The 26618-nt window shown below is 46.3% G+C and overlaps 8 non-coding genes across 8 annotated transcripts; 7 read left to right on the plus strand and 1 right to left on the minus strand.

The window, feature by feature from the left end:
* The first annotated feature begins 6716 nt into the window (after positions 1-6716).
* Trnac-gca (transfer RNA cysteine (anticodon GCA)) lies at positions 6717-6788 on the plus strand. The gene has a single exon. It is a non-coding gene; the product is annotated as a tRNA-Cys (tRNA).
* Positions 6789-7858: 1070 nt separating this feature from the next.
* Positions 7859-7930, plus strand: Trnac-gca (transfer RNA cysteine (anticodon GCA)). Its single transcript has one exon. It is a non-coding gene; the product is annotated as a tRNA-Cys (tRNA).
* An 8209-nt stretch (positions 7931-16139) lies between these two features.
* Trnac-gca (transfer RNA cysteine (anticodon GCA)) lies at positions 16140-16211 on the minus strand. Its single transcript has one exon. It is a non-coding gene; the product is annotated as a tRNA-Cys (tRNA).
* Positions 16212-18795: 2584 nt separating this feature from the next.
* Positions 18796-18867, plus strand: Trnac-gca (transfer RNA cysteine (anticodon GCA)). Its single transcript has one exon. It is a non-coding gene; the product is annotated as a tRNA-Cys (tRNA).
* Positions 18868-19708: 841 nt separating this feature from the next.
* Trnac-gca (transfer RNA cysteine (anticodon GCA)) lies at positions 19709-19780 on the plus strand. The gene has a single exon. It is a non-coding gene; the product is annotated as a tRNA-Cys (tRNA).
* Positions 19781-22731: 2951 nt separating this feature from the next.
* Trnac-gca (transfer RNA cysteine (anticodon GCA)) lies at positions 22732-22803 on the plus strand. The gene has a single exon. It is a non-coding gene; the product is annotated as a tRNA-Cys (tRNA).
* Positions 22804-23748: 945 nt separating this feature from the next.
* Positions 23749-23820, plus strand: Trnac-gca (transfer RNA cysteine (anticodon GCA)). Its single transcript has one exon. It is a non-coding gene; the product is annotated as a tRNA-Cys (tRNA).
* Positions 23821-26337: 2517 nt separating this feature from the next.
* Trnac-gca (transfer RNA cysteine (anticodon GCA)) lies at positions 26338-26409 on the plus strand. The gene has a single exon. It is a non-coding gene; the product is annotated as a tRNA-Cys (tRNA).
* The last annotated feature ends 209 nt before the right edge of the window (positions 26410-26618 follow it).

The following is a 26618-nucleotide window of genomic DNA, read 5'->3' on the forward strand; positions in this document are numbered from 1 at the left end:
AGTTGTGGTGCCTTCTTGGAGTGGGTGCTGCCTTGTTGGAGGAAGTATGTCACTGGGGGTGGGCCTTGAGATTTTAAAAAGTCCATCCTCCCCCCCCCTTCTCTCTGAGGATCAAGATGTAGCTATCAGCTGCTGCTCCAGAACCATGTGTGCTGCCATGCTGCCTGCCATGAAAGTAATGGACTAAGCCTCTAAATCCGGAAGCAAGCCCCCAGTTAAATGCTTGCTTTATACAAGTTGTCTGGATCGTGGCATTCCCTCACAGCCATGGAACAGTGACTATGGCAGGGGGGAGGAGCTGGCTCATGCCTCTGGCAGCTCTTCTCATCTCTCTAGGAATCTCCTTCTCATTCCCCAGGTTGGGTACTCCAGCCCCACGGACATCTGCTCTGCCTCCTGCCTCTCCTATGATGATGTGACTCCCGGATTTGGCTTCTGTTTCTTTGAAGAACGAGGACAATATCTTAGCTTTCTCTGTGTGTTCAAATGGATGGCCAGGATGTGACAAATTCCCTGAGTGTTCACTTATCCTTTCAATCTAGTTTAGTGAGTGAATAATGAAGTGGCAGAGTGAGCTCCCTCCTGAGCCCTCGGAGTTGTAAAGCTTCCAGGCAGAGGAAGCTACAGGTCCCAGGGCTCCTTCTCTTCCCGGAGACTTTTGTTTTTCCTCCTTCCTGCTTACCGCCAGTGAGGCCCGAAGCTACAGGCTTAGAACTGTTTCCCATCACGCTGCTGATGTTGTGCCACCAGGACGCAGAGACCACAGTTGCCGTAGAAAACTATGATCTCTCAAAAAGTTAAGTAGGGAGCTGAAGAGATGGCTCAACAGTTAGGAGAAATGGATGGCAAACCAGAGGACCTGTATTCGATTCCCATATGGTGGCTCCCAACCACCTGTAGCTCCAGTTCCTGGAGAACTGATGCCCTCTTCTGGCCTCCACTGGCACCAGGCACACAATGAGCTGCACAAATTATATATATGTAGGCAAAGCACCCATCCACACAAATATAACATAAAATAAAAACCCTTTACATAGAATTACCATGTAATCCAGCAACCACATTCCTGGGTATATCTGTAAAAGAGTTGAAAATAGGCACTCAGATGCTTGTTCATGAATGCTCATAGCTGCAGAACTCACAACAGCGAAGTACGGAAGCAGTCCAAATGTTCACTCATGGATACATGAAACCTTAAAATGCCGTGCTACAGAAAACCCGTACATACACAAACAAACAAACAATTATGTATAGTATAACTCCATTTTAATGAAACACTTGGAATGCAAAGCTACACAGACAGAAAGCAGATAGTTTCCAGGGCATTGTGGGTAGGGGAACTGGAAGTGACTGCTAATACTGCAGGTGTTCATCTGGGTGGAAGAAAAGCTTTGAAACTAGAAATCACAGGTGGTTTCCAACACCGTGAATGAGCTAAACACCATTGAACTGCAAACTTTAGAGGCTGTAGTTTTACGTCATGTGAATTTCCCCTTGATTTAAAATAAACACAGATGAGGCTGCTGAAGAGAAGACTTTGATGGGGTTGGCAGAGGTGGGGCACAGTGCCTGTGTGCAGGCTAGCCCTGACCAGGGCACAGTGCCTGTGTGCAGGCTAGCCCCGACCAGGAGCACAGTGCCTGTGTGCAGGCTAGCCCCGACCAGGAGCACAGTGCCTGTGTGCAGGCTAGCCCTGACCAGGGGCACAGTGCCTGTGTGCAGGCTAGCCCTGACCAGGAGCTTATCTTCGGTCACTGGAAGGAGAATAAACTGAGTGGGTCCAGATGCTGGGAAGTGAGCAGACCCTGGGACAGCTTCTTGTGTTGCCTGTTTTCTCAGTGCAGTCAGAAGTGAGTTGAAGATGGGGAGAAGCTGTTGCAGGCTTGGGGAGAGGGGACAAGCATGAAACATTGGTCTGAGAGAGTAGGAATGGCACTGATGGAGACCAAGCAGCAGGCAGCGCTGGGCCCCTGCGACAGGGATCAGAAGTGTGACAGTCATTGAGACTGGGCTTTTCTCCAGCCATATCCAAGTGTAAATGCAGAGCAAGCAAGGAGAACAAACACGGAGACCGACTTATGGCAGGGACTGACTAGTGGCCGGGCTCGGTCAATAAAGTGCAAGGGCGTCAAGGGAGCACGGGAATGGGGTCACGGTGATGGACACTGAATGGATAAAGAGGAAACAGGAACCTGAGTGGGCAGCAATGAAGGGATGGACTATTAATTACACTAGAATGCGTTTCTCACACTCAAGAGAGGTTCGTATGTATGCAGAGGTCTTGACCTCTCAGCCTTTGGGATGGCAGTGATGGCTGCTTGTGGCTGGGGCATCGTGAGGCTCTAGCTGGGCACCTTGGCCATAGATATTCCTCCTGGTGCATAGAACTCACCATTGTCTTCCATGCTATGCCGTGAGAAAGTCAAAAGGGCTTTTTAAAAACTCCATCTGGGCCCTGGAGCCCCTGATGTACTAGGTGTCAGCACGTCAGCTGTGGGGTATATGTGCCCACGTAGCCCAGGTGCATATTCTCTTGAGTCAGGACTTGTCCAGCAGAAGGGACACTTCTGGTATTTATTGCTCCGCCTGGCTGACCTGGTCTATGACCCTTTGGGACAGTGTGCCCATCCTGTGCTTCAGGATAGTCAAATAATAATTATAAAATAACTTATCTATCCCTGAGTTCAGTTAAGATCCTGTCCCAAACTATGACACAGCTTAAAGAGCAGAGGAGAGAAGCTGGGCGGTAAAGACCCCAAATCATATGGTGGAGAGAGGGATGAAGAAGGAAGAGAATGTTGTGACAAGTTTAATGCCAGTGAATCTTACTGAAGATGGGGAAGGAAGGAGGGAGGGGAGGAGAGCAAGAGGGAGAGGGGGAAAAAGGTATTCCAGATCTTAGCAGAGAATTTTCAATAAGATCCCTCAAAGTGGGTACAAAGAAAAATGAGATGCAAAGATTGTGCAGAGTAGCTTTCTGGGCACCAGTATGAGGATGGGGGCTATGAGGGATAAAAGGACCAAAGGGCATGAATTTGCTGTGAGATCAAATTTCCTTATCATCAAAACTTTCTTAGGGTTAATAGAAATTCTGTTCACAGGAGAGATAGTGCTACAATGCACACAAAATGCTGTTTATTAGATACATTCAACAAGACTTAAGGTATGGCTTAGGGGTTAGGAAAGTTCCTAGTTCAAGTTTAGTTTGAAGTTTGCTTTTAATGCCCTGCATAAAGGTTGCCTTGTGTCATTGTCCAGTCAAGGGGCACTAATAGAAGATGATAGGAGAGAAGTTGAGGCAGACAAGGCAGGGAAAAGGGTATTTTAATCATCCATTGAGCTAGAGAGACAGAATGTTCCAGAACCAGAAATATGGTTCTAGAACATGATCATGTTCCTAAGCATGTGAACTTAGGCAGGCTTGCTAAGTCATGGAGTTTGCTTTTAGGAATGTAATGTGGATTATAGGAATTTAGAAATATAATGTAGGAATATAAACGTTTCTAAATGTGTCTGAGTTCCAGAATGATCTGAGAATGTGACTTGTGTAGTGGAAAGACATTAGCACCACTGAGAAGAACAAAGTGCTCTGCACATGGACAACTGGACAGACGCTCTGAGTGCCAGACCCCACTCAGCTCAGGCTTCCGCTTGGGCAAATGCAATCTCTTTTCAAAAGAGCCTGGACCAAGAATGAGATGTGTGGTTTCTTCCTTAGAAGCAACTGCCTAGGGAAGTATTTTCTCATTTATCCTGGAAGGCACACAGAGTCTGGAGCAATTTGTGATCCAAGGGGAGCAGACGTCAGCTGAGGCTGGCGGCAGGACTTGGAAGCGCGGCTCATGTGGGTCTGGTTTTGCATGCATGAAGGATGCAAACATTAGGTGGGCATTCAAGCTTGCACCAAGGTTCCAGAGAGCGGCCAGGGCAGTCAATGCACGGCAGGTTTTCTGTGAGGAGGCCCTGAGACAGCATTACATAAAGCTGGGAAGCTGGAGCTGGAGATGGCTCAGCAATTCAAGATGCTGCCTGCCCTAGAGAGGCTGCAGGTTTGATTTATCACACCCACATGGCAGCTCAAAACCACCTGTAACTCCAGGGGCTGAGCTTAGAGGTTTCAAAAGCCCATACCATTCCCTAGCGCGCTCTCTCTCTCTCTCTCTCTCTCTCTCTCTCTCTCTCTCTCTCTCTCTCTCTCTCTCCCTCTCTCTCCCTCTCTCTCTCTCTCTCTCTCTCTCTCTCTCTCTCTCTCCCCTCCCCCTCCCTCTCCTCCCCCTCTCTGCTTAGCTACTGTCCCAGTACCATGCCTGCCCGCCTGCTGCCATGCTTCTCTCACTATGATGCGCATGCCTAACCAAGTCTCTGATACCATACACTCCCAATTAGACGCTTTCTTTTATAAATTGCCTTGGTTGTGGTGTCTCTTTACAGGAACAGAACGGTAACTTAAGACATTGTATACTGGAAGTATGTAACTTCACTTTCTTATTTTATAGTGACTCCCGGTTAAGAGATTACCTCGGTTCTCAGGAGAAACTGTGGACTTCTGTGCAGTGCTGACGTTGTTAAGGCTTTAGAGCTTGACTAAAGCTGCTGTGCATTGTGAGAGACGCATGCGCCTTTAGGAACCAGTGGTGCAGTGTGAAGCTCACAGTGCAGTGGTGCTGCTTAATCTTGATTGACAGCTTGTCTAGATTTGTAACTACTATTGAAACACAGCTGTAGGTGTATCTATAAAGGCATTTAAATATATTGTTGTTACTAGCTTCCATTAAAGCAAAGGTCTGACCCAAAATCGTAGCGCTCTTAACACTATCTAGATAATTCATGAATACTATTACCTCACCATCATGATAGAAACATAGAAGACAATCCAAACAAAAGTTGAGATAGAAATATGCTTGAAAAATGAGTACAGCAGAAGGCACATTGCCTATGATCCTTAGCTACGAACGCTAGTCAGTAACTGATTTCGAGACTGGATTAAGTTAGACAAACCACAGGGTAGTGATTTTATTTAAGGGCACACAGGTGGATTAGAAGATACAGCCAGAATGGATCCATCTTAGAAACATGAAGGATATACAAAAAAGAGGGGATTTTTTTTCTTGATAAAACAATATTTCACTTCTAAATATAATTGTGCAAGATCCCTGGATAAAAACAAAAACACATTGTTTTAGTTACTGTGTTGTTTCTGCAAGGAGACACCATGATGAAGGCAACTTATAAAAGGAAGCATTTAGGCTGAGTGTGATGGCCCACACCTTTAATCCCAGCACTCAGGAGGCATAGGCAGGTGGATCTCTGTAAGTTCAAGGCCAGCCTGGTCTACAAAGCGAGTCTAGGATAGCCAGGGCTGTCACACAGAATAACCCTGTCTCAAAAAACAAAAAACAAAACCACCAAAAACAAAAAAGGAAGCATTTAATTAGGTACTTGCAGTAGGACACCATTATGTTTTTACTCCCAACTCTTAGCTTCCAGAATAATGACTCTCATGAGACTCATTAAATATTATTTTACAAATGCCTAGGCCATATAGAAAGGCTATTCTCTGACTAGCTCAGAACTTAAAATAACCCATTATACTAATTTATAGTCTGCCACGTGGCTGGTTACCTGCACTCAGGTACTATGTATCTATCTTCCCCACATCTCGACAGCTGCATCCCTTCCGCCTGCCGGATGACCTTCTATTTCCTGCCTAAGCTACAGGCTATAGGTTTTTAAATTGACAGGTGTTGCATCCATACAGCACACGTGAGATTCCTTCTACAGGTATTTGCTTATACTTCAGAGGGTTAGTACGTGATCTTCACTGTAGGGAGTGGGTGACCGGCAGGCAGGCATGGTGCTGAGAGCTCACATGAACTACAAGTCGCAGGTAGACAGTGTGTGATACTCCACCTACCTCAGGCTCTTGAAACCTCAAACCCTACCCCCAGTAACAAAGTTCCTCAAAACTTCAACACCTAATCCTTCCCAAACAGTCCTAAAAACTGGGGACCAGGCATTTAAATATTTGAGCCTATGGGGGCCATTCTTACTCAAATCACCCTGAAAATGTCAGATTAAAACCATCCATGTCTTGGGGATAGATCTGAAGGGCCTATTGCTTCAGCATCACCTAGTTCTAAACTAGAGGTCTTCTTGAGTCTCCTGCTCTGCTGTCAAAGCTCCTCAGTGACCCACATCTTCACCATCTAACCAGCAACCAAACCCAGGGTCTAACACACAAACCATCCATGGGTCGGAGCCATTGAAAACTGGTCACGTGGATGGATGGCTGCCTCCCTTCTCTTCCTGCAGGCTGGATGCCCTTCCTGTTATTAACATATATTTTCCCTATTTCATCAGGTACCACATGTGTCCCCGAACACATTAGTCAAGGTCTCTTTAACACCGAGGGCTAGTTTTATTACTGAAGAAGTGAGACATATAAATCTAAAGACCCTTGTATTAGATTATGTTCTCATGTCTCCATCTGTGCTGTTCACACAGGCTGAGATGTCAGGAAGTGGTGACATGATAACAGGGGGCAAGGTTAGGGACTCTGTGGACCAGAGAGGGACCTGTTTAGGCTAAGTCTGTGGATGCAGAAGTGCTGGTCTTACCAAGTCTGGTGAGACAACTAAAAGCTTAACAATAAGTTTTAGGAATGTTGAGTGTGACTAAGAAGGTGAAAGGCACTTATTAGGTAACTCTTACAGGGAGGGGGTATAGCTCAGGGGTAGAGCATTTGACTGCAGATCAAGAGGTCTCTGGTTCAAATCCAGGTGCCCCCTATGATAATTTTTTTTTTTAACTCTTGGAGATATCCAGTACACTCAGTTCTATATTTCTTTCATTCCTCAGCAGAGCTGGGAGCTACAGGCCAGCCATTGAATACCAGTCATGGTTCCCTCCCTTCTCTTCCTGCAGGCTGGTTCTCCTTCCTGTTAGTAATATCTATTTTCCTGATTTCAGCATATATCTACTTTCTTTGGTTCTCTTGGATTCTTTTTTTGTTTGTTTTGGTTTGGTTTTGGGTTTTTTGAGACAGGGTTTCTTTGTGTAACAGCCCTGGCTATCCTGGAACTCTCTGTAGACCAGGCTGGACTGGAACTCAGAGATCCACCTGCCTCTACCTCCAGAGTGCTGGGAATAAAGGTGTGCAACACCTCACCCAGCCCTCTTGGATTCTTAAATAGAATCCAAGGACTATGATGGCAAATTCTGGGATTTTTCCAGGCACAACAGGTACAGAGACACCTAGTGTCCAGGGACCAGGAAAGAAAGCCCAACCATGATAGCATCTTCCTCCATGGCTGTCTGCTGAGCCTGTGGTCAGAGCTAAGGAGACAATGCACAGAACACGGCTCTCTGTGTAGGGTCCATGTTTCCCCCATGAGCTTCTCTTCCCCTTCCAGAGCCCACTGCTCACTTGCTTCATCCTCAAAGGCTAACGACTGGCTCAGCTGCTGTACCGGGCAGAGAGGGACCCTGCAGGGTTGCTGCTGACAGTGTCAGCTAGGGCACTGTGAGAACCTCAGGGTGATGCCCATTCTGTCTTCAGGGAAGGAAGAGAGGGGTGTCTGGGGGCCCAGGTGGAAGGCATTGGCCACCACAGGAGCTAACCCAGGACAGCAGTGTGGATGGGCTCAGGCTCTGCAGGCTGCTCCTCTCCTTCTCCTTGGCTGACGATGCTATTCAAGGATGGGCCTGGGAAGCTGCAGAGCTGAGGAAGGCTCTCACCAGTCAGGTCTGGCAGCTTCTGGAAAGTGGGTCTGTGAGAATTGTAATTTAACTTTATAGTCAGTCGTAATATATCACTACTCAGATGAAAATTATTAACTGTGTACACTGTGGTACCAGTGGGGGTATAGCTCAGGGGTAGAGCATTTGACTGCAGATCAAGAGGTCCCTGGTTCAAATCCAGGTGCCCCCTTCTTTATGTCTGGTTACTGACTTACCCTTTATCTTGGGCAAGGCACCCATAACTTTAGAAAGTCTTCATTAGCTGAGGTCTCTAGAATCAGGGCTACAATGCTCCATTTACTGCTGTGGATTCTATTCCCAGCCACACTATAATCATCTACAGGCCCAAAGGCTCAAGCCCCCAAAGGACATTAATATAATGCACATAGAAGGTCTCTCTGCTAAGTCCTACCCACCTTCTTTTTTTCCATTTTAATTAATTAATTAATTCCTTTATTTTACATCCTGATTACAGTTTTCCCTCCCTCCTCTCATCGAAGTCCCTTCTTCTCCCCTCCTCTCCCCATCCTCCTCCTGCTCTCCCTTTCTCCTCAGAAAAGACTCAGAAAAAGGGAGGCCATCCATGGATGTCAACCCGCCTCCGCATATCAAGTTGTCCTATCTACCTTCTTTGACCTCCCCATCTATTCCTTTCCTCGCGCTCACTGGGATAGTTACCTTTAATTATCAACTTGACACAGTTTACACTCACTGTGGAAGTAAAGTCTTAATGAAGGATACAGAGTCTAGGTCAGGTTGGCCTGTGGGCCTGTGTGCAGGGGGGATTGTCCTGATGATCAAGTCCATGGATGTATGTAGACACATCTGTATTCCCTAGGCAGGGATCCTGGATTATGTAGAAAGTGAGCTTAGCACTGACGAGCATTGTGCATTGATTTTCTCTGCTCTTAACGGTGGGTGTGACACAACCAACTGCTTAAATGTCCTGCTTGATTTCCATGAAACAAGGGACTATAACCTGAAATTGTGAGCTAGCAAAAAACTGTTCTTCACTCTCTTGCCTCCTGCCAAGGCATCTTATCACCACAGCAGAAATGAAACTAGTACACACACACCTTCCTCCCATGCCCTCCACGCAACGAGCAATGGTCCCAGTGTGGTCCAGAGCTGCCCATTGAGTGATGAACTGCATTCTGAACTTCAAGACTCTATTGGCTAAGATTGAGGGTGGGCAGAGTCTGGGGGCAAAGACTTGTAGAAGGCAGAAGACACCAGCAGGAGACTCCTGAAGGCTTCACAGTCACAGACTCACTAGTGTTGTCTGTTGAGGAGATGCCAGCAGATGCTGCTTTTGGGTCAGGAAGATGATTTGTTCCGTTTGTAAGGTCAGAGCATGAGGATGTCACCCAAACGTCTGCTGGGTGGTCCTCCTGGATTCTGGAGAACAGGACCCTCAGGTGCTCGCTGCTGGAGAGACCGTGATGGAGCAGTATTGAGAGTGTGTAAAAGGGTTGTCATGATGACCCATTAGGCAGAAATATGTACTTGAAGTTGCAGAGCTGAAAGTCTTCTTCAGAGTGAAGGGATGACTGTGTGAGCTATTTGTGATGGAATGGATGCTCTTGCTGTAGATTCTATGAGAAAGGCTTCACTTCCCATGAGAACTGACTGGCTCATAAAGAGAATTCAGAGGCCATGCAGATAGAAGTTTGCTGTTGGAAAAAGTGAAACTGATCTCTTTCCATGGCAGGAGGCCTTGACTAAATCAGTTTAAAGAAAGTAGAAAATCTAGAGCCTAACAGTTAGAAACGTCCTTGACCATGTGGCTTGGATGGCCTTGATGGAGACTGATTTGACTAAAGTGATGCCTGGTAAATTCTCTTAGATGGAAAAGAGCATCCCAGAAAAACAAAGACCATCCTCCTGAAGCCCAGTGTGTCCACATATGTGCCACTGAGCTGCATTGTGATCATGACCACTGAAAATGGGGTCAGGTCATTGGATCCCACATGACACTTGTGGGAGATCTGCTGACAAGCCTTGTCTCTCTGACCTGCTCTCTACACCCATCCAATCCTGACTGAGGAGAAGGCAGAGCCTCTGGCTTACTGTAGTAATTCAGATTGTGGTTCATGGTGGAAAAGAACCTGTGAGATGAATGAGCGGCCTCTGGGGCTGGAGCAGGAAACTCAGAGTCTGAGTCAGCTGGCGATGGGTCTGCTTTACTGATATGTACAGCATATTGAGGGATCCACAGGTGGGGTAACACAGGTGAAATACAGCAAGGAAACTCTCATTCACCTGGGTATACCTTAGTTTAGAGTGTTTGACTACAGACTCAGGTCCTGGGTTCAAATCCTGGTTATCCCTACTGCTGTTTCCCTTTATTTGTGAGCCTAAAATTGTCATCTCCCTTTAGTGTTCTGTTTACAAGTCACCTCAAGAGTGTCCCTCCTAGGGCCCAAAGGGTCCCTCAATTTGAAAACTTTGGTATCAATCATAAGTGAGAGTCCCATCAATGGTTAATGATCTGTGTCTATTTCAGAAGTTCTTAATTAATTGCTCCATAAACCTTACATCCTGGAGGGATATATTGAATTAGCCTCTGTTCAGTAATGCTGATGCAAAGTTAGTGGGTCAGTTTGTCCCACTCTCCCCACCGTGCAGCACCACCATGTCATTCAGTCTTTTTCCTTAAATTTTATGTATTTGAGTGTTTTCCTGAATGTATGTCTGTACATCACATGGTTGCCTTGTGCTCAAGAGACCAGAACACTGTATCAGACCTTCTGGGCCTGGAGTTGTAGACTGCCATGTGGGTGCTAGGAATCAGCCCTGGGTCCTCTGCAGGAGCAACCTGTGCTCTCTGCACTGAGCGTCACTCCAGCCCACCAGTCCTGTCTCATGTTCCCGCCCTTCAGTTTTGTCTTTCTTTTCTTGGTCAATTCTTTCACTTTGGTTTTCTTTCTTCTTACTTCGTTCCTTGGCCTATGATCCCTCTGTCCCTCAGGTTTTAAAGTCCCCAGTGATATAACTGTGACAAAATGACTCTGCTTGCAGCTCAGACACCAGAATACAGGATACTTTCTCTCTTGTCCTGGTCACTTGTGACCTACCATGTTCCCCTCACACCACACACAGTGTGTGGTGAGAAGTCCTAGGTGGTTGGGATTCTCCACACAGAGGGAGAGTTATCATCATCCATTTGTATACTCACCAGGGTAAGGAGCATGCTAGCTGTCTGTGTATGTTCCTTTGATCCCAAAACTTTCCTGTAACAAAGTCTTCATCATATGTAGAAAATGAAGTGATTTCCCTTCAGTAGAAAGAACCTGAATCTGCATCTAGAACTCTGTATGAAAGAAATCCAACACAGCTTCTCAAATGGGCAGCGAGCATTGACCCTAAAGAAATGGGGATGAAGAGTGGGCTGTTCTCTATTTTAGAGAACTCCAGCTGGTTCTTTAGAGCTTGGGACTGGGATCCCAGGCTGTGAGGGTGAAGCAACAAACCACCTGATTCCAGGCTGCTCTTTGCCCTGGCGAGCACCCAATGGTGGCCTTTGTCTGTCACCTCCTCTAACTAGTCAAGATTTGCACTGTGCAGCCATGCTTCAGCATTTTAAGTTTCACTCCACAAAACAAAATTCCTACCAAGGATCTGAAGTTTTTAAATAGCATTTGCTACAGTGCCTTCTGAAGGGCCAAGCAGAGCCTGACAGTGCTGGAGCCTCAGCACATACCATGGACAGCTCCACAGCCTGCAGGCTCCTCTGAAGGCACAGAAGGAGCTGCAGACCCCTCCATTGTGCAGCTCTTTCTGCATGGTGACTAAGATGGCATAAAACCAAAAATGAAAAAAAAAATCAAATTACCACAAAGTCTTCTAGTGTGCTGGCTCAGCAGGCAGTCACACTTGCTGCACTAGCCTGAGAATGTGAGTTTGGATATGTACCTGTATGCATATTTTTCTAACCCATATGAAAAAGACGGACATGGAGGCACATGTATGTGATCCAAGCACTCCCACAGGAAGATGGGAGTTGGAGACAGGAGATCAGTTAGCCTGGAGTATGCATCCCACTTTCAACCAATAAGATGCACTCTGCTTCAAATATAGCAGAAGGTGAGGTCTGACTCCTCAGGCTCTCCTCTTACCTCCCCACATACTCCACGACATATACATGCTCTGACATACAAATACATCATACGTGCACACCCACTCACCAGTATCCCCATCTTTCTTACATACTCATTTTCATTAGTTGTAAGTCAGGTTCCCCAGGACACTGGAGATGAGAAGTCACAGAGCGTCCCCGAGTGATGCCGTATGGGGATGTGGTGCTAATGAGGAGAGCCTGCACAGGTACAGGGCACAAGTCTCTGGCTGAGCAATTGCTTACAGGTCAGACAATTCCTGATTCAAGCCTGTATCCTGCTGGACACACCACTGTCCTTGTCATGTTCCTGAGACCACAAACTCTGACTCTCTCTTCTTCCCACTCTGAGGAGTGAGTGTGTGTTTCGGGTTACTTCCTCTTCTGCTACAGTGAGGGATTCTGTAAATAGAGACCGAGACCAAGGAAGATGGAGACAGTGGAGGCAGCTCCATCCCTGCACCATGAATGTGACCCTATGGCTACGGCTTTGTCATTACAAGGTGTGTCTTGCTTGGGCTTGAGTTAACCAATGCTTTTTACATCTGTAGGATAGAATTGCTTATATAAAATTAATAGCTATAAAGGAGATGTGAAGCTGAACCATCCCCATATATTCTTATAGATACGGGTCATCCTCAGGTCCTGTTTCCAGAGTTTCTGGTTTAGGTTTTTTCTAGTGGGGACCACAGACATTTGCTTCTGACCTACCTTATCCCACAGGCCATGTGTTCTTAGATTTGCAGCATCAAATATATATAATCCTATACCCTCCATAGCTGGGTAGGACTGTTGAGGACTTTACAAAGCACCATCCAGTTCAAACAAAGCCAGCCAGCAGCAGGGAAACTTCCTGGTCAGTACCAACTTGGTCCTCATGTCCTGTGTGTAGGGGATTCTGCCACTAGATTGGCACCTCTGGTGGCAGCAGCATCAAAGGCCACTGTTGCTGCTGCTGTCACTGCCACCTAGACCGGGGTCCACCTCGGCCATTGCTGACATTGGGAACCACTGGCGCTAAGGCCATTGCCAGGCATGCACACTCATTTAGGGATTTCTCCATACTTAATACTACCATACCCCCATCCCTGTGTCAGGATACCTTCCCCAAGCTGAGGGGAGCCCACTGCACCTCCCTCCCATAGTGCCTACACTATCACCACTCCCAAGAACTATGTAGCCCTTAAGCAGCAGACTACGAAAATTTAAAGTGGCTTGATGTCAGTCCTCCTCTCCGCCTTGGGGAGATGGGGGGTGGAGTGGGAAGAGACAAAATGGCAAGGGCTCTTGTCTGCGCCTCAGCGGGAGCTGTCCATGGTGACTATTCCTGCCTCAGCTGCTTTTTTGTCACCTCCATGGGAGCTGTCTATGGTGTCTATTCCTCCTTCAGCTGACTGCTCTATGAAAACAGGACACCTTTCCTGCCTCAGAAAGCCTGCTGCCACTGCCATGGGAGCTGTCCATGATGACACAACCTTTCCTGCTTCAGCCTGCTGCATTCACAATGGACTCTTTGACACATTGTAAACTTTATTACCTTTCAAGGCAGAACATTGGCCTGACCTCTGCCTGAGAAAGCTCCAGCAACCCAGGGCCCTGCCCCCTCTGTAACTGTCATCTCCAGCCCAGCTAGGACTCATCCCAGATTATGCTAATTTGGAATGAGAAGTCTTGACAAAAATCCACCAATCCCTGAGCATCCCCCAGCTCAGGCTTGAAATCCCACCAATCCACACTATGGAAATCCCTGCCGCAGAAAGCTACGCCCCCTAAGAAACTCTGTGTTAAAGCTGTGTCTGCCCAGTTCTCTGCTGCCTCCTCCCCTGGAGCAGAGGCAACCACTCCTGGATTCATTCTTCCTTTCCTGGATTTGTCCCTTCAATAAATTTCTGACTCTCTCATGAGAAGTAGAAGAAGAACAGTAGAAAGAGGAAGAAGAGAGGGAGGAGGGGGGAAGGAGGAGGAGGAAGAGAGGGAAGAGGAGGGGGAGGAGGAGGAAGAGGGGGAGGAGGAGGAAGGTAACAAGAAAACAAAGAAGGAGCAGAGTGCAGGCTCCTCAGCTCCTCAGGGGTTAGGGGCCACCCTTCCCTGGGAGCTGCATTGTCTCTCTCTGTTGAGGAGGCTTCCTCTCAGAGCTGTGAGATTCCTGGGCTCCTGTGCCTCAGGATACTCTTTGGACACTGTCCCACCTCAGGGCTTGGATACCTTCCCAAATCTCAGAGTTGGGGACACTCTTCCACCCGAGTTCTGGAAGGCAAGCCACACAGTGTGCACAGTGCCTGAAACAGCAACAACACTGTGGCTAATATGTGTGTTGTCTTAGGCGACAGGACACATGAGGCTGTGCTGGTGGGTAACTGAGGTCAGTGTCAATAGCCTGTCCTGTCCTGGGGATCTCTGAGACACCAGAAGTTTATTTTTTTGTTTTGTTTTTTGAGACAGGGTTTCTCTGTGTAGCCTTAACAGTCCTGGACTCACTTTGTAGACCAGGCTGCCCTCGAACTCACAGAAATCTGCCTGCCTCTGCTTCCCAAGTGCTGGGACTAAAGGCATGTGCCACCACGCTTGGCTGAGACACCAGACTTTAATTGGAATTACCCTACACAGGAAATTATGTTCATCCAAATCATAGATTGCCAAACAACACATCCCACTTCCAGGGATGGCATACTTGCCTTTGAGTTGTTGGTCGGGGTGTCCTGGAGCCTTAAACATGTTACTTATTGACTTCTAGTGTCAAGTTCTGCTGTTGAAAGGATAACTACGATGATGATTTCTTGGTGTGCATCACTTGCTCCTTGTAGCCTAGGGTCTTTTTGTTTGTTTGTTTGTTTTTTGTTTTTTGTTTTTTGAGACAGGGTCTCTCTGTTAGCCTTGGCTGTCCTGGACTCACTCTGTAGTTCAGGCTGGCCTCGAACTCACAGCGATCCGCCTGCCTCTGCCTCCCGAGTACTGGGATTAAAGGTGTGCGCCACCACGCCCGGCTTCGTAGCCTAGGGTCTTAAGGTCTTCCCTTTGGTCTCAGCATTATTTGCTACTGAGTTCACTTTTCATGCATTGTGCTGAGTACTTGCAGACACTTAGGACAGACGCCCAGAGCCATCCTTCATGGGAACTTTTCTTGAATTTTGTTCTTCCATCCTTTCCTGTTATTGATCATTTGCTAATAGACAAAGTGTGTGGTTCCAGTCTTGAGGGGTTGCACCCTGTGTGTGTGTGAGTTCTGTTAAGTTCTCTTAAGGGTGAGCATGCTCATAGAAATCATCTTATTCAAGAAACCTCAACTAATGGAGACCTCAGAGCTTCACTGAGGTCCCACCTAAGGTGAATGTGGTAAGTTAAACACCAAAATCATATTTAAGCAAGGATTTGAACCAGGGACCTCTTGATCTGTAGTCCAATGCTCTATCTCTGAGCTATACCCCTACTTATAGGCAAGGTAACCTCTCATTAGCACCATACTCTGGCTTGCTATGTGTTCATGATCTATTGCTTCCTCTAATGGCAAGATTTTTTTTTTGCACAAGTCTGCCCTCTACCCTTCTCCTTTCCAAGCTTATTTAGTCCACCTAAATGCCTACTCTTTATGGGTGTGCTATAGACATCTGCTTCAGACCTAGAAAAACACTTAACCGTGGTGTTTTCCTTAAGCCCACAATAAAGTTTCTTCAAGTGTCTTAAGACAAGAGCTACTGGTTCTGGTTCTTCAATAGCCTAAGCCTGCCCCCCAGAGAGAACTTTATCCTCCAAGACATCGGGAGGGTGCTCATTACTTCAGCCCATCATTTACTCACTCAATACACACCATGGATTTATTACCGTATGGTCACTATCAACCATGGGGAGGATTCAAAGAGACATCAGTCCTTTTCCTTTGTCCTCAGAGTCTTAGTATAAATAGGATTCAAATTCATGTGTCATAGTCTTTCCGAGAAATAACAGGAGGCACATCACAGGCTAGGGGAACTGGAAGTGAGGAGCAGGCTGTCTGGGGCTCAGGAAAGACTTCCTGAGGGGATGACGAGGGGAAGTTTCCAGAGGAAGAAGTCCACTCAACTTCACAGGACTCCTCTATGCTGCTCTCCTGCAGCCTTACAGAGCCATGGAGTTCAGCCTGTGACACATGCCATCTGGTTGTGTCTCCCAGCGAGTCTTATACTGGTTTCTTTCAGAGACCAGGCTTGTGTAGAATACAGAACATAAAGGAACACAGTATTTTATTCAGCTCTATGTTAAATAATACCTCACATTTGGTGTTTTGTATCTAAAGGAGACAATAAGAAGGGGGCACCTGGATTTGAACCAGGGACCTCTTGATCTGCAGTCAAATGCTCTACCCCTGAGCTATACCCCCAGATGCTTCATGTACATGTAATAAATATCTCTGAACCTGTATAGCCACTCCTTTATGCGTACTTGCTAGTGCTCAGATTCCATTTGCTTTCCCCTGTGAAGCTCAGGCTTGAGCCAGCTCTGCACAGCTGTCTACCACTTCCTCATGACCAGCTCCCTCCTATCCCAGTTCACAGCTGAGACAGAACACTAATACCTGGAAGTCTGCATTTAGTTCATTTTACAGACTCACTCATAAAAGCCAAACTCAAAGGGCTGGTGTTGAGCAATTGATGGCCTACAAGGGAGAGAAAAGTGTTTTCTTTAAGGGTGTGGCTCATGGTAAGTCAACCATATGGCAGTGGTTGGCGCCACACTCAGATGCATATGGACAGCACGAAATGGAGGACAGAAAGCCTAGGGTGTAATGGTGGGACGGCTCTGTGAGGAGGAGTTGAAAGAAGTTAAAAGCGAATATGATAAAAAATACATTGTATTAAATCTCAATTAATGAAAATATTTTAAAGGAAACATATTTGTCCTAAAAAATAGCATCTTACCATCATGTTGTAGAGAACAACAAATAGCTTTGGGAATACCTGGTGATGTGGGAGTGAGGTTCATGAGGCTTCTTTGGCCATTAATCAAGACATATGTCTTTACTTGCACTGGTGGTTTTATTTACTGGCACTTAAATTCCTTTCCTGTAACTATATATTTTATCATGTTTTTACAGTAGTTTGTTTCTGTATAGTTTTAAAAGAGCAATGCTAGTTGTCCCTCCCCACAATCCTTCCCCTACCGTTCTCTCCCATCCTCCTTAGTATTTACGTCTTGAAATTCCAAAGCAACTTATTGTAAAATGAAGCATTTAATTGGGGATTGCTCACAGTTTCTGAGTTTAGCCCATGAGCATCATGATGGGAAGCATGGTGGCAGGTAGGCAGGCATGTCACTGGAGCAGTAACTGAGGTTTACATCTGATGTGCAAGCAGGAAGCAGAGAGGAAGATTGGGCCTGATGGGGATTTTGAAACCTCAAAGTGCACTCCCAGTGACAGATCTCCTCCAACATGGCCATACCTCCTAAGCCTCCCTAAATGGTTCCTCCAGCTGGGGACCACACACTCCAATATATAAACCTATGGAGACCATTGTTATTACCTATCACATTATTGTATAAAAATTAAATATGTATGGACTATCAGTATATCGTGTGGATAGGCCTTATCAGGTGTACAAAGGCTGGAAAATTTTACTTCCATTCACTTCTTACAGGAAGGGTTCCTCTTCCCAAAGAAAGACTATCATTTTGATTAGAAACAGTCAAGAACTTAGGATCTGGGAAAGAGACATTTCCACACAGAAGAGATGATGGAAAGGAAGAATGCTCTGATGAAGGCGAAATTAGTGACAGGTCTTGACCGTGCAGTGTGCTTTGGGGGCAACAGGAAGAAAATGAGCAGGAGCCTGGGTCACTACTAGAAAACAGAAAGTAGAAATGTTCATTACCTGTGAACCACACATGGAAACTGTTCTGAAAGATACCACATAGAGAAGTCAATGTTATAGAAGATGTAGATACTTAGAGGTAATGAAACAGGTTACACATCAGGCTTTCATTGCCTTCAGGAAAAAAGTTCTACCAATGTCTGCACCCTATTTATAATGGCACACATCAATTATACACAGTGTTAACAAATCTTCCTGATATAAACACAGAAGGTCATTCAATATAATGTGGGGACAGGACTGTCATGGGAAAGTGAGAATGGAAGAAGGCATGAAAGTATGATCCTTATTTACAGGTCAGTACTTACTGATGTCTAGACATATTAAAGTAAGGCATACCAGGCTGCATGTGTTTTATATAACTGCACAGGACAGACTAGAAGAGACAGCCAAGCCTCTGTAACATGGCTGCCTTTGGGTGACAAGAGCAATGAACAAAGAATTCAGGGGAATAGTGGGTTTTTTCTTAACAATCTTAAAAATAATATTAAGTTTGCAAACTAATAGAATAGTACAATAAATTTTGATTAAAAATATATGACAATAAGCTTGTGTAGTGGTGACAAATTTGAAAGCCCAGGTGGAAGCTATAGCATCAGCATTCCCTGTCTCACTGTGTCCTCCTGCTCTGCTGTCAGAGCTCCTCCAGGACCCACTGAGGCCTGAAGAGACATCTCCTGTATCTACCCAGCAGACAACCTCAGGGGCTAACACACAGGTCATCCATGGGCAGGAGATATGTCTCCACATATGTCTCAAAAGAAGTTATGCAGGGTCTCTTCACACAGAGAACTTGTGCTAGTACTGACAAAGTCAGATATGTAAGCCTAAAGACACTTGTATTAGCTCATGTCTACATATCTCCAGATGTGCTGTATCCACAGGCTGATCTGTGGGGCATTAGTGACATGACAGCAGGGGACAGAGTTGGAGACACTGTGGCCTAACGGGGAACCAGTCTGGGCTGAGTTTGTGGAGGTAGCAGTGCTGGTCTGATCAAATCTTGAGAGATCAGTAGAAATTTAACAATAAATTTTAGAAATGTTGAATGTGAAAATGAAGTTGAAAGGTTCTTACTAAACATCTGTGACAAGAGGGGGTATAGCTCAGGGGTAGAGCATTTGACTGCAGATCAAGAGGTCCCTGGTTCAAATCCAGGTGCCCCCTACCATAAATTAGTTTTTACTCATAAAGGTATCACAAACACAGTCCTGTTTCTTCCATTCATTCCGGTCATGGTCCTGGGCAGAGCTGGGCGCTAAAGGCCAGCGCATTATATGGCTAGCTAGCTGCTTCTCATGTCTTCCTCCATGCTCAGTCTCCCTCCCATTCTTACTGTGTGTTGTCCATTTTCCTGCATGTATCTAGCTTCTCTGGTTATATTGTTTTTAAAAGAGACTATGATGGCAAATTCTGGGATTTTCCAGTTACAGAGATAGCCAGTGTCCAGGGACCAGGAAGGAAAGCCCAACCATAACGGCATCTCCCTCCATGGCTGTCTGCTGAGCCTGTGGTCAGAGCTAAGGAGAGAATGCACAGAACACGGCTCTCTGTAGGGTCCATGTTTCCCCCATGAGCTTCTCTCCCCCCTTCCAGAGCCCTCTGCTCACTTGCTTCATCCTCAAAGGCTAACGACTGGCTCAGCTGCTGTACCGGGCAGAGAGGGACCCTTCAGGGTTGCTGCTGACAGTGTCAGCTAGGGCACTGTGAGAACCTCAGGGTGATGCCCATTCTGTCTTCAGGGAAGGAAGAGAGGGGTGTCTGTCGATTCAGGACAGCAGTGTGGATGGGCTCAGGCTCTGCAGGCTGCTCCTCTCCTTCTCCTTGGCTGACGATGCTATTCAAGGATGGGCCTGGGAAGCTGCAGAGCTGAGGAAGGCATCTCACCAGTCAGGTCTGGCAGCTTCTCGGAAGTGAGTCTGAGTGATCTGTAATTTAGCTTTATAGTCAGTTGTAATATATCACCACTCAGATGAAAATGATTAACTGTGTACCCTGTGTTACCAGTGGGGGTATAGCTCAGGGGTAGAGCATTTGACTGCAGATCAAGAGGTCCCTGGTTCAAATCCAGGTGCCCCCTTTTCATGTGATTTTGCAAACTAACTGACCACACTCATGATATAGACCTACTTTCCCTTTTGTTTATGAAATCTTGAGATTCACCCCAGTTAGGGCACAGCTCTGTCATTACCCAACAGACCTCTCATGTGACAGCTGGTTGTGTGTGGTCATTGGATCTTTCAGGTGAGCAAGTCTTCAGCATTTTTAGAATGTAGAGTGAGTTCCTTAAACCTATAAAAGCAGGGTTGTATTAGGAAGAAGTATCATTGGTTCTCAGAGTATGGAATTCAACACACTGATGCATTGGGTAGCATTAAAAGACCCTAAAGAAAATGGAGTGTATGATACTGGGCTTGTATTCCACCGTAGTTTGAGACATCAAATTGGTTCATTAGAGATGGGAATGTGTGAGTCCAGGCTCTCAGGGGAGAGCGCATGAAAGTCATAGATCATATGGTATCCATAGGTCACAGGGATCCCAAGGTGCTCAAGGGCCTGGTTTGAAAATCAAATGGTGGCTCATGACTGGCATCTGCTCTACAGGCATAGCATCTGTGCTGTAGCAGCCTTGGTTCCCTATTTTAAGTGTTACTCCTGGAATGAAGTTCCCACCAGACATTCTGACTTTCTTGGCAGATGTTTCCACAGTCCAGTATGAATGGCCCAGCAGATCCTGACCATGCTGGATGTCTGTGTGGTACCATGGACAGCTCCTCTGCCTGCTGTTTCTACTGAAAACACAAAGGGAACATGCAGACCCCCCTCCACTGTGCTGATGGCCTTAGCTCTTTCTACATAGTAAAAGAGATTTCATAAAACCAATCAGAATCAAATCAGCACAGTGCTATGGTCAGAGTGTCCCTGTCTCTCATGTGTATTGCCAGGTCAGTGACAAACTAAATTGGAGTTTTGGAAGATGTTGTCAGCTCCCCAAACTTGAAAGAGAAGTTCCATGTTCACATGAGCCTTTATTGGGATATTTTTCTGAAACAAGTGACAATGTCTAGAAAGGTCCATCACTGAGTCCAGGGATCTTCTGGAACATTCCTGTCAAGCCCTGAGGTGGGTTGATAGTTTGTAGTCGCCAAATGCCAACTGCATTCTTTATGTTTCTAATAGGACAAGTTTTTTTTCTAAAAAACAATTAGGTCATTTGAAAACACACACACACACACACACACACACACACACACACACACGGAGAGTGAGAGGGCGAGAGCGCGAGAGAGAGCGAGAGAGCGAGAGCGAGAGAGAGAGAGAGAGAGAGAGAGAGAGACAGAGACAGAGACAGAGAGAGAGAGAGACAGAGAGACAGAGACTCAAAACGGGATATTAAAATTATGCTGAGTCTATAGTAAATTGATCAGTGGTGACTTCCTCTTCTGTCCCTGCCAGGCTTGTGTGCGCCTCATGTTGTTTGCTTACACGTTTGTAAGAATTTACCAGTGATGTTTCTAAGTCTGTTCTTGTGTCATGGCTTAACTTCTTGGCAAATGTCTCTTTCTATAGGTAAATCATACAGCAGAATGTATTTACTAAATAAAGTTTGAATGAATATTTTACCAAGAAAAAGCACTCTGTGATTGCCCTCATCATCTTATACAAACCAGGGAATTTGGTCTATAGCTGCCATGACATCCTCCCCTGTTCTCTGTCCCTGCAGACCTCATCTTTCACTATGGTCTTCTCCATCCTCAGCACCTGCGTGGTCTTTTAGCCTCACTGTGATGTGGAAGGTCCACAAAGTCGAGATTTCCAGTCCCACTTTGGTACATTCTGAAGGCTGAGCTCTGACTGTTCCAATGGTCAGTCTTTGCACCTGGTCCCTGATGATTCTGATTTGATGGTGTGGGGCAAGCACGGGGTTAAAAATTCTCTGACTTGAAGATTTTCTTTCAAATTTAGAACCAGAAAATGATAAGGCAGGAGATCAGAGGGTGAAAAATTATAGAAAAGACTCCCAGTAAAAGAATGTGCTGAGGGCTAGAGTGCGATAGAGAGGAAAGAGGAAGGAGGAGGGGAATTGGAGGCAAAAACCACAGGAGGAAAGCAGAACATGACTCCAGCCCTGCACACTGACTCTAACCGAGGCCCACAGACACTGAGCAGCAAATGCTAAAGTGAGTGGGCATGGAGGGATTCTGGGTGTCCTGTGGTGGGTCTGTGGGAAAAATGGTAAATCCAACCCTGATGGAGTGGGCCAGGTCCTCTGGCACATTGGAAATGAGACGTTCTCATGTATACTGCATCCCTGTGTGAGGCAGTGCAGGTGAACTGATAAAGACGAGTCTGTATCGGTAAAAGGGCTCAGGAACTATGTGAGTCACACTCTGCTCCAAGACTGTCACCTGCTGATCACATGCTATCAATCACTGACCTGTGTCAGTGATCATGGTCTCCAGACGCCCTTCATCAAAACTACAGACTCTGCTTAGACTTGGTTATTAAGCAAGAGTGTTTTATTTGTCCCCAGTTCAGCCCTTGTCTTTTTCTTTCACATCTACACACGGAAAGGCAGAGAGCAAAAGGAATAACACCAAATAGTGTGTCAGTCAGAATTTTTCACAGAGCTTGCTAGAGACTACACATCAGACCCTGGGTCCCTCCCAGAGAGTGTGACCAAGGAGTTCTCAGTAGACAGAGAACTTTCTCTTCCTTCCACTCAGCTCCAAAGTCAGCTAAGCAGCCAGTGTATTCTCATAAGGCCCCTTTAGTTTAGTTCAGAAGGAGGTGGAAGCAGCACCAGCTGAAGCCTCCTGAACTTCATTCCTCTGCCTTTTAGGATCTAAGGCAGGAGAATGCTAGTCGTTCATGAGGACATGGCAGTGAGATGTGCAGAGGCAGCTCATGACTGTGCCTCACAGGAGGAAGCAGATGGTGGCACAGCACTGGCAAGTCACATGCCAGAGGTTAACAGCCAGGGAGTGGCCATGCAGGTTCTGAGTGCCTGTAAGAGGTTAATAAACAGGTGGGGGTATAGCTCAGGGGTAGAGCATTTGACTGCAGATCAAGAGGTCCCTGGTTCAAATCCAGGTGCCCCCTACCTATGATTTCTTTTAGATGACAGACAGTAAAATATGTTAAGTAGCCAAAAAACAACCAAATTAAACCCCTATTACCACAATGTCCCTTGTTCTGGATGGTTCCTTATTATACACTGTTTTGTGTTTACCTGTGTACTGGATTTTACTCATATTCCATGCTCCATCTGTTTGTTGCTCTCTGAGGCCCATTCAGGTCACAGACACCCATGCTGTGACATGGATTGTCCTGTAAGGCTGTGACCCTGTGATGTGAGTTCACTCAGTTCAGGAAATTAAGCTTAGAGGAGGCTTGGAGCAGAACTGCCTTCTGGCAGCCCTTGTCTTTCTTCTCTCAGAAAGCCCTTCCCTAGCCCCCAGATGCCCCCGAGTCTGTGCTTCATCCCCTGCGCCTTCTGTGAAAAGACTAATTCATGAATTTGACTCCCATTTGTACTAAAGTAAAGGGAAAATGATTCACTTCTCCCTGTGTCCTCAACATGGAAGACAGGGACAAGTTTATTCATAAGCTCCATGAGCATTTGAGTGAATAAATGATGGAGTGAAGTAATGCGTACCCTCCTGATGTGTTGGAGGACAAGTAAAGTTCTCTCTGGGCTGTAGGTTTGGGCCACTGAAGACTCAGAACCAGAAGCTCATGTCTTGGCCTCTTTGTATGAACTTAAAGAAAACACCTTGAATAAGTGGCTTTCCAGGAAAGAGAGGAGAGAGAGAGAGAGAGAGAGAGAGAGAGAGAGAGAGAGAGAGAGAGAGAGAGAGTGCATTGAGGTGAGATAACTTAAGTTGGAGAGGATAAGGGTGGAGGGCAAACTTAAATAGAAAAAATGTGCCAGGTTCAACATCATTAGAAGAACCAGAGGAACCAGTAGATCATGAACACATAGGAAGCCTGGGTGTGTTGCCAAGGTTGAAGAGATGCTAATTAGATGTCACATTACTTATAAATGGGGATATAGCTCAGGGGTAGAGCATTTGACTGCAGATCAAGAGGTCTCTGGTTCAAATCCAGGTGCCCCCTTGCTTAAATATGATTTTGGTGTTTAACTTACTACATTCACCTTAGGTACATTTTCCATTAGTTGGTGTGGTTCCTCTTCTCTCTGGAATGCATGGATGGCACCAGCCACCCGAGTCAGGAGGGAGGAAGCTTGTTCTTCTCCCTGCAGGTCTGGGCCAGGGTGTGGAAGGTCCTCTCCACAACAAAATGCCACATCTCTCTGATAAGCATACAGGAAAGAAAGACCATTTCTGCAGTACAGCATAGTATCACAGCTCACTTAGCAGGGCTGCTGGCACCAAGCCAGGTGACCATGGAAGCCTGGTGTTCCACAACAGAGGCAAGTGGTGGCAGGAGCCGGACCTGACTCAGGCAAGCAGAGTGGCTGCTTTGAGAACAGCTGGTATTCAGGTCCTAAAAACGAGCACTGCAGTATGGTGGTTGAGACAAGAGCCCGATAGACAGGGGAGTCTGGGCATCTGGTGATGAATTCTTTGGGGAGAAGGGGAGCCCTTCTTTCACAAGAGTTACAGCCTCATAGAAACAGCCAGTCTCAGAAGATCTTTGGTTGAATAGATGATGTGCCTGCCTTTATTTCATGTGAACAGAGAGTTTATAAACCTTGAGCAATGGGAAAAAGCTTTGGGGGTGAATGTCTCTTATTGGTTGGCGCTGGCATGCTGGTGGTGCCCTATTTACGCCCAGGTGCCCTCTATGTGACTGACTGCCAGTGACCACCTGGTGAAGGGGGTCAGGTTTATGTGCTCCAAGGCCGGCACAGAAGCAGGAGAGAGCTGTCCCACTTCTGATATCTCAGGATCAGATATTTAATCTCCAGTTTGAGATTTACGGGATTTGAGCGTGCTTCACCTCACCAGTCCCATGCCAGTTCCTCTGGTGGCATGGTTCACGCACCCCACAGTCGGAGTTTATAAAATAAACTGGGCTACGTAATTCAGAGTGAGTGTGGCTTAGCTCCTTAACCCACTACTGTCACCCAAGATCCCAAAGGCCACAAGGCATCTGACTGCTCTCATTAGCACGTCAGGTGCCCACTGTATAGTGTCTTTCCCACTGGGATACACCCCACGCTTGCTCTTCCTACTCCACTCCTCACCTCTGTCCTGTGTCCTTGATCACAGAGGAATTATGTTTCTTCTGCTTCAGTTGGCCAACAAGAGATGAGGTATATTCTGAATACCCAGGTTCTGTCTGGGAGGGTGAGGTTCAGCAGAATCAACCAATGTTGGCAAAGGGAACACAGGATAGCCCAAACACAGCTATGTTAGGACTGATAACCACAGCCCTTAAGAAGGGAGATCCAGGCTCCAGGGAGATGAAGCCTTTACTCCCTTGAGGCTCTGGCCCCAGCCCCAGCCCCAGCCCCGCCCTTGCCAAGTGTGCCCCTGGGCAGGGACACAGATAGCATCCCATTTGTCCTTTTGTCAGGGCCTCTGAGAAAGCTTTAGGTATGTCCAGCTTCCAAAAAAATCCTCTCTCCAAGGCTCAGCGAACACCTCAGAAGATGAGCAGGAAAAAAAAAAGTAGGAACTAGAGGGTGTGGAAGATTACTGTGAACTTCTGGCTTTTGCACATGGCATGGCCAATGCATCTGTGAACTCGCTGCTCTGTAGTTAACCTGCAAGAGCAAGTCAGCAAGACCAGTCAACAGGCAGGACTAAGGGAACTCAACAGGTTATCAACAGAAGAAATGAGAGGGCATGGAAAGAGAGAAAAGGACATGGTGGGGGCTCCTGGGGAGGTGGGTCAAATATGACCAAGACACATTATTTACATTTATGAGTAAATAAAAGACCTTTTTTGCTAGTGAGGTTATTTATTTTTTTATTTTGTTAATTTATTCTTCTTACGTCTCGATGGTTATCCCAGCCCTTGTATCCTCCCATTCCCCCTTCCCTCCCATTTTCCCCTTACTCTTCTCCTCTATAACTGTGACTGAGGGGGTCTTTCTCCCCCTTTATATGCTCATAGGGTATCAAGTCTCTTCTTGGTAGCCTGCTATCCTTCCTCCCCATCCAGGGGACATGGTCAAATATGAGGCACCAGAGTACGTGTGAAAGTCATACCCCACTCTCCACTCAACTGTGGAGAATGCGCTGTCCATTGGCTAGATCTGGGTAGGGGTTTGAAGTTTACGGCCTGTATTGTCCTTCGCTGGAGCCATAGTTTGAGCAGGACCCCTGGGCCCAAATTTGCCTATCATAATGTTCTTCTTGTAGGTTGTTTTGTTTTTTTAATTTATTCATTTTACATCCTGATTTTAGCCCCCCTCTGAAGATCATTCTAGAAGCCAGTGTCAGTGCCTCTCCAGGACTGTCTAACCCTGGGGTCTGAAGACTGGGAGGACATAAGCTGTAGGGTTTCAAAGGAAGGGGGGCTGTGACTCTTTAGGTAGGAGAGTGTTGTGCTTCTTCTGACTTCAACATAGAAGTCTCCAAATGATGATGCATAGGCTGCAAGTGATGTGGGTGTAACTCTGGGAGTGAAGGATGTTAATTAAGCTTTATATTAATAATAGGGGGTATAGCTCAGGGGTAGAGCATTTGACTGCAGATCAAGAGGTCCCTGGTTCAAATCCAGGTGCCCCCTACTCATACCCAGTTTTTGTTCAATTTTTTATTAGCTAGATACCTGAATTTTAATTTCTTAGAAACAGCAACTGTTAAGATTTTATTACCATGGTTTTGCCACCCCCAAATAAATTATGGTTAACTAAAGAGTTTATAAAACAAACCCCTTTCCAAGGCTTCACCTCAAACAGTTAGAACTTAGCCCTGGGTGGAGCTAAAACACCACAA

The sequence above is a fragment of the Acomys russatus genome, chromosome 10 (assembly GCF_903995435.1).
Source record: "Acomys russatus chromosome 10, mAcoRus1.1, whole genome shotgun sequence".
NCBI classification, from domain to species: domain Eukaryota; kingdom Metazoa; phylum Chordata; class Mammalia; order Rodentia; family Muridae; genus Acomys; species Acomys russatus.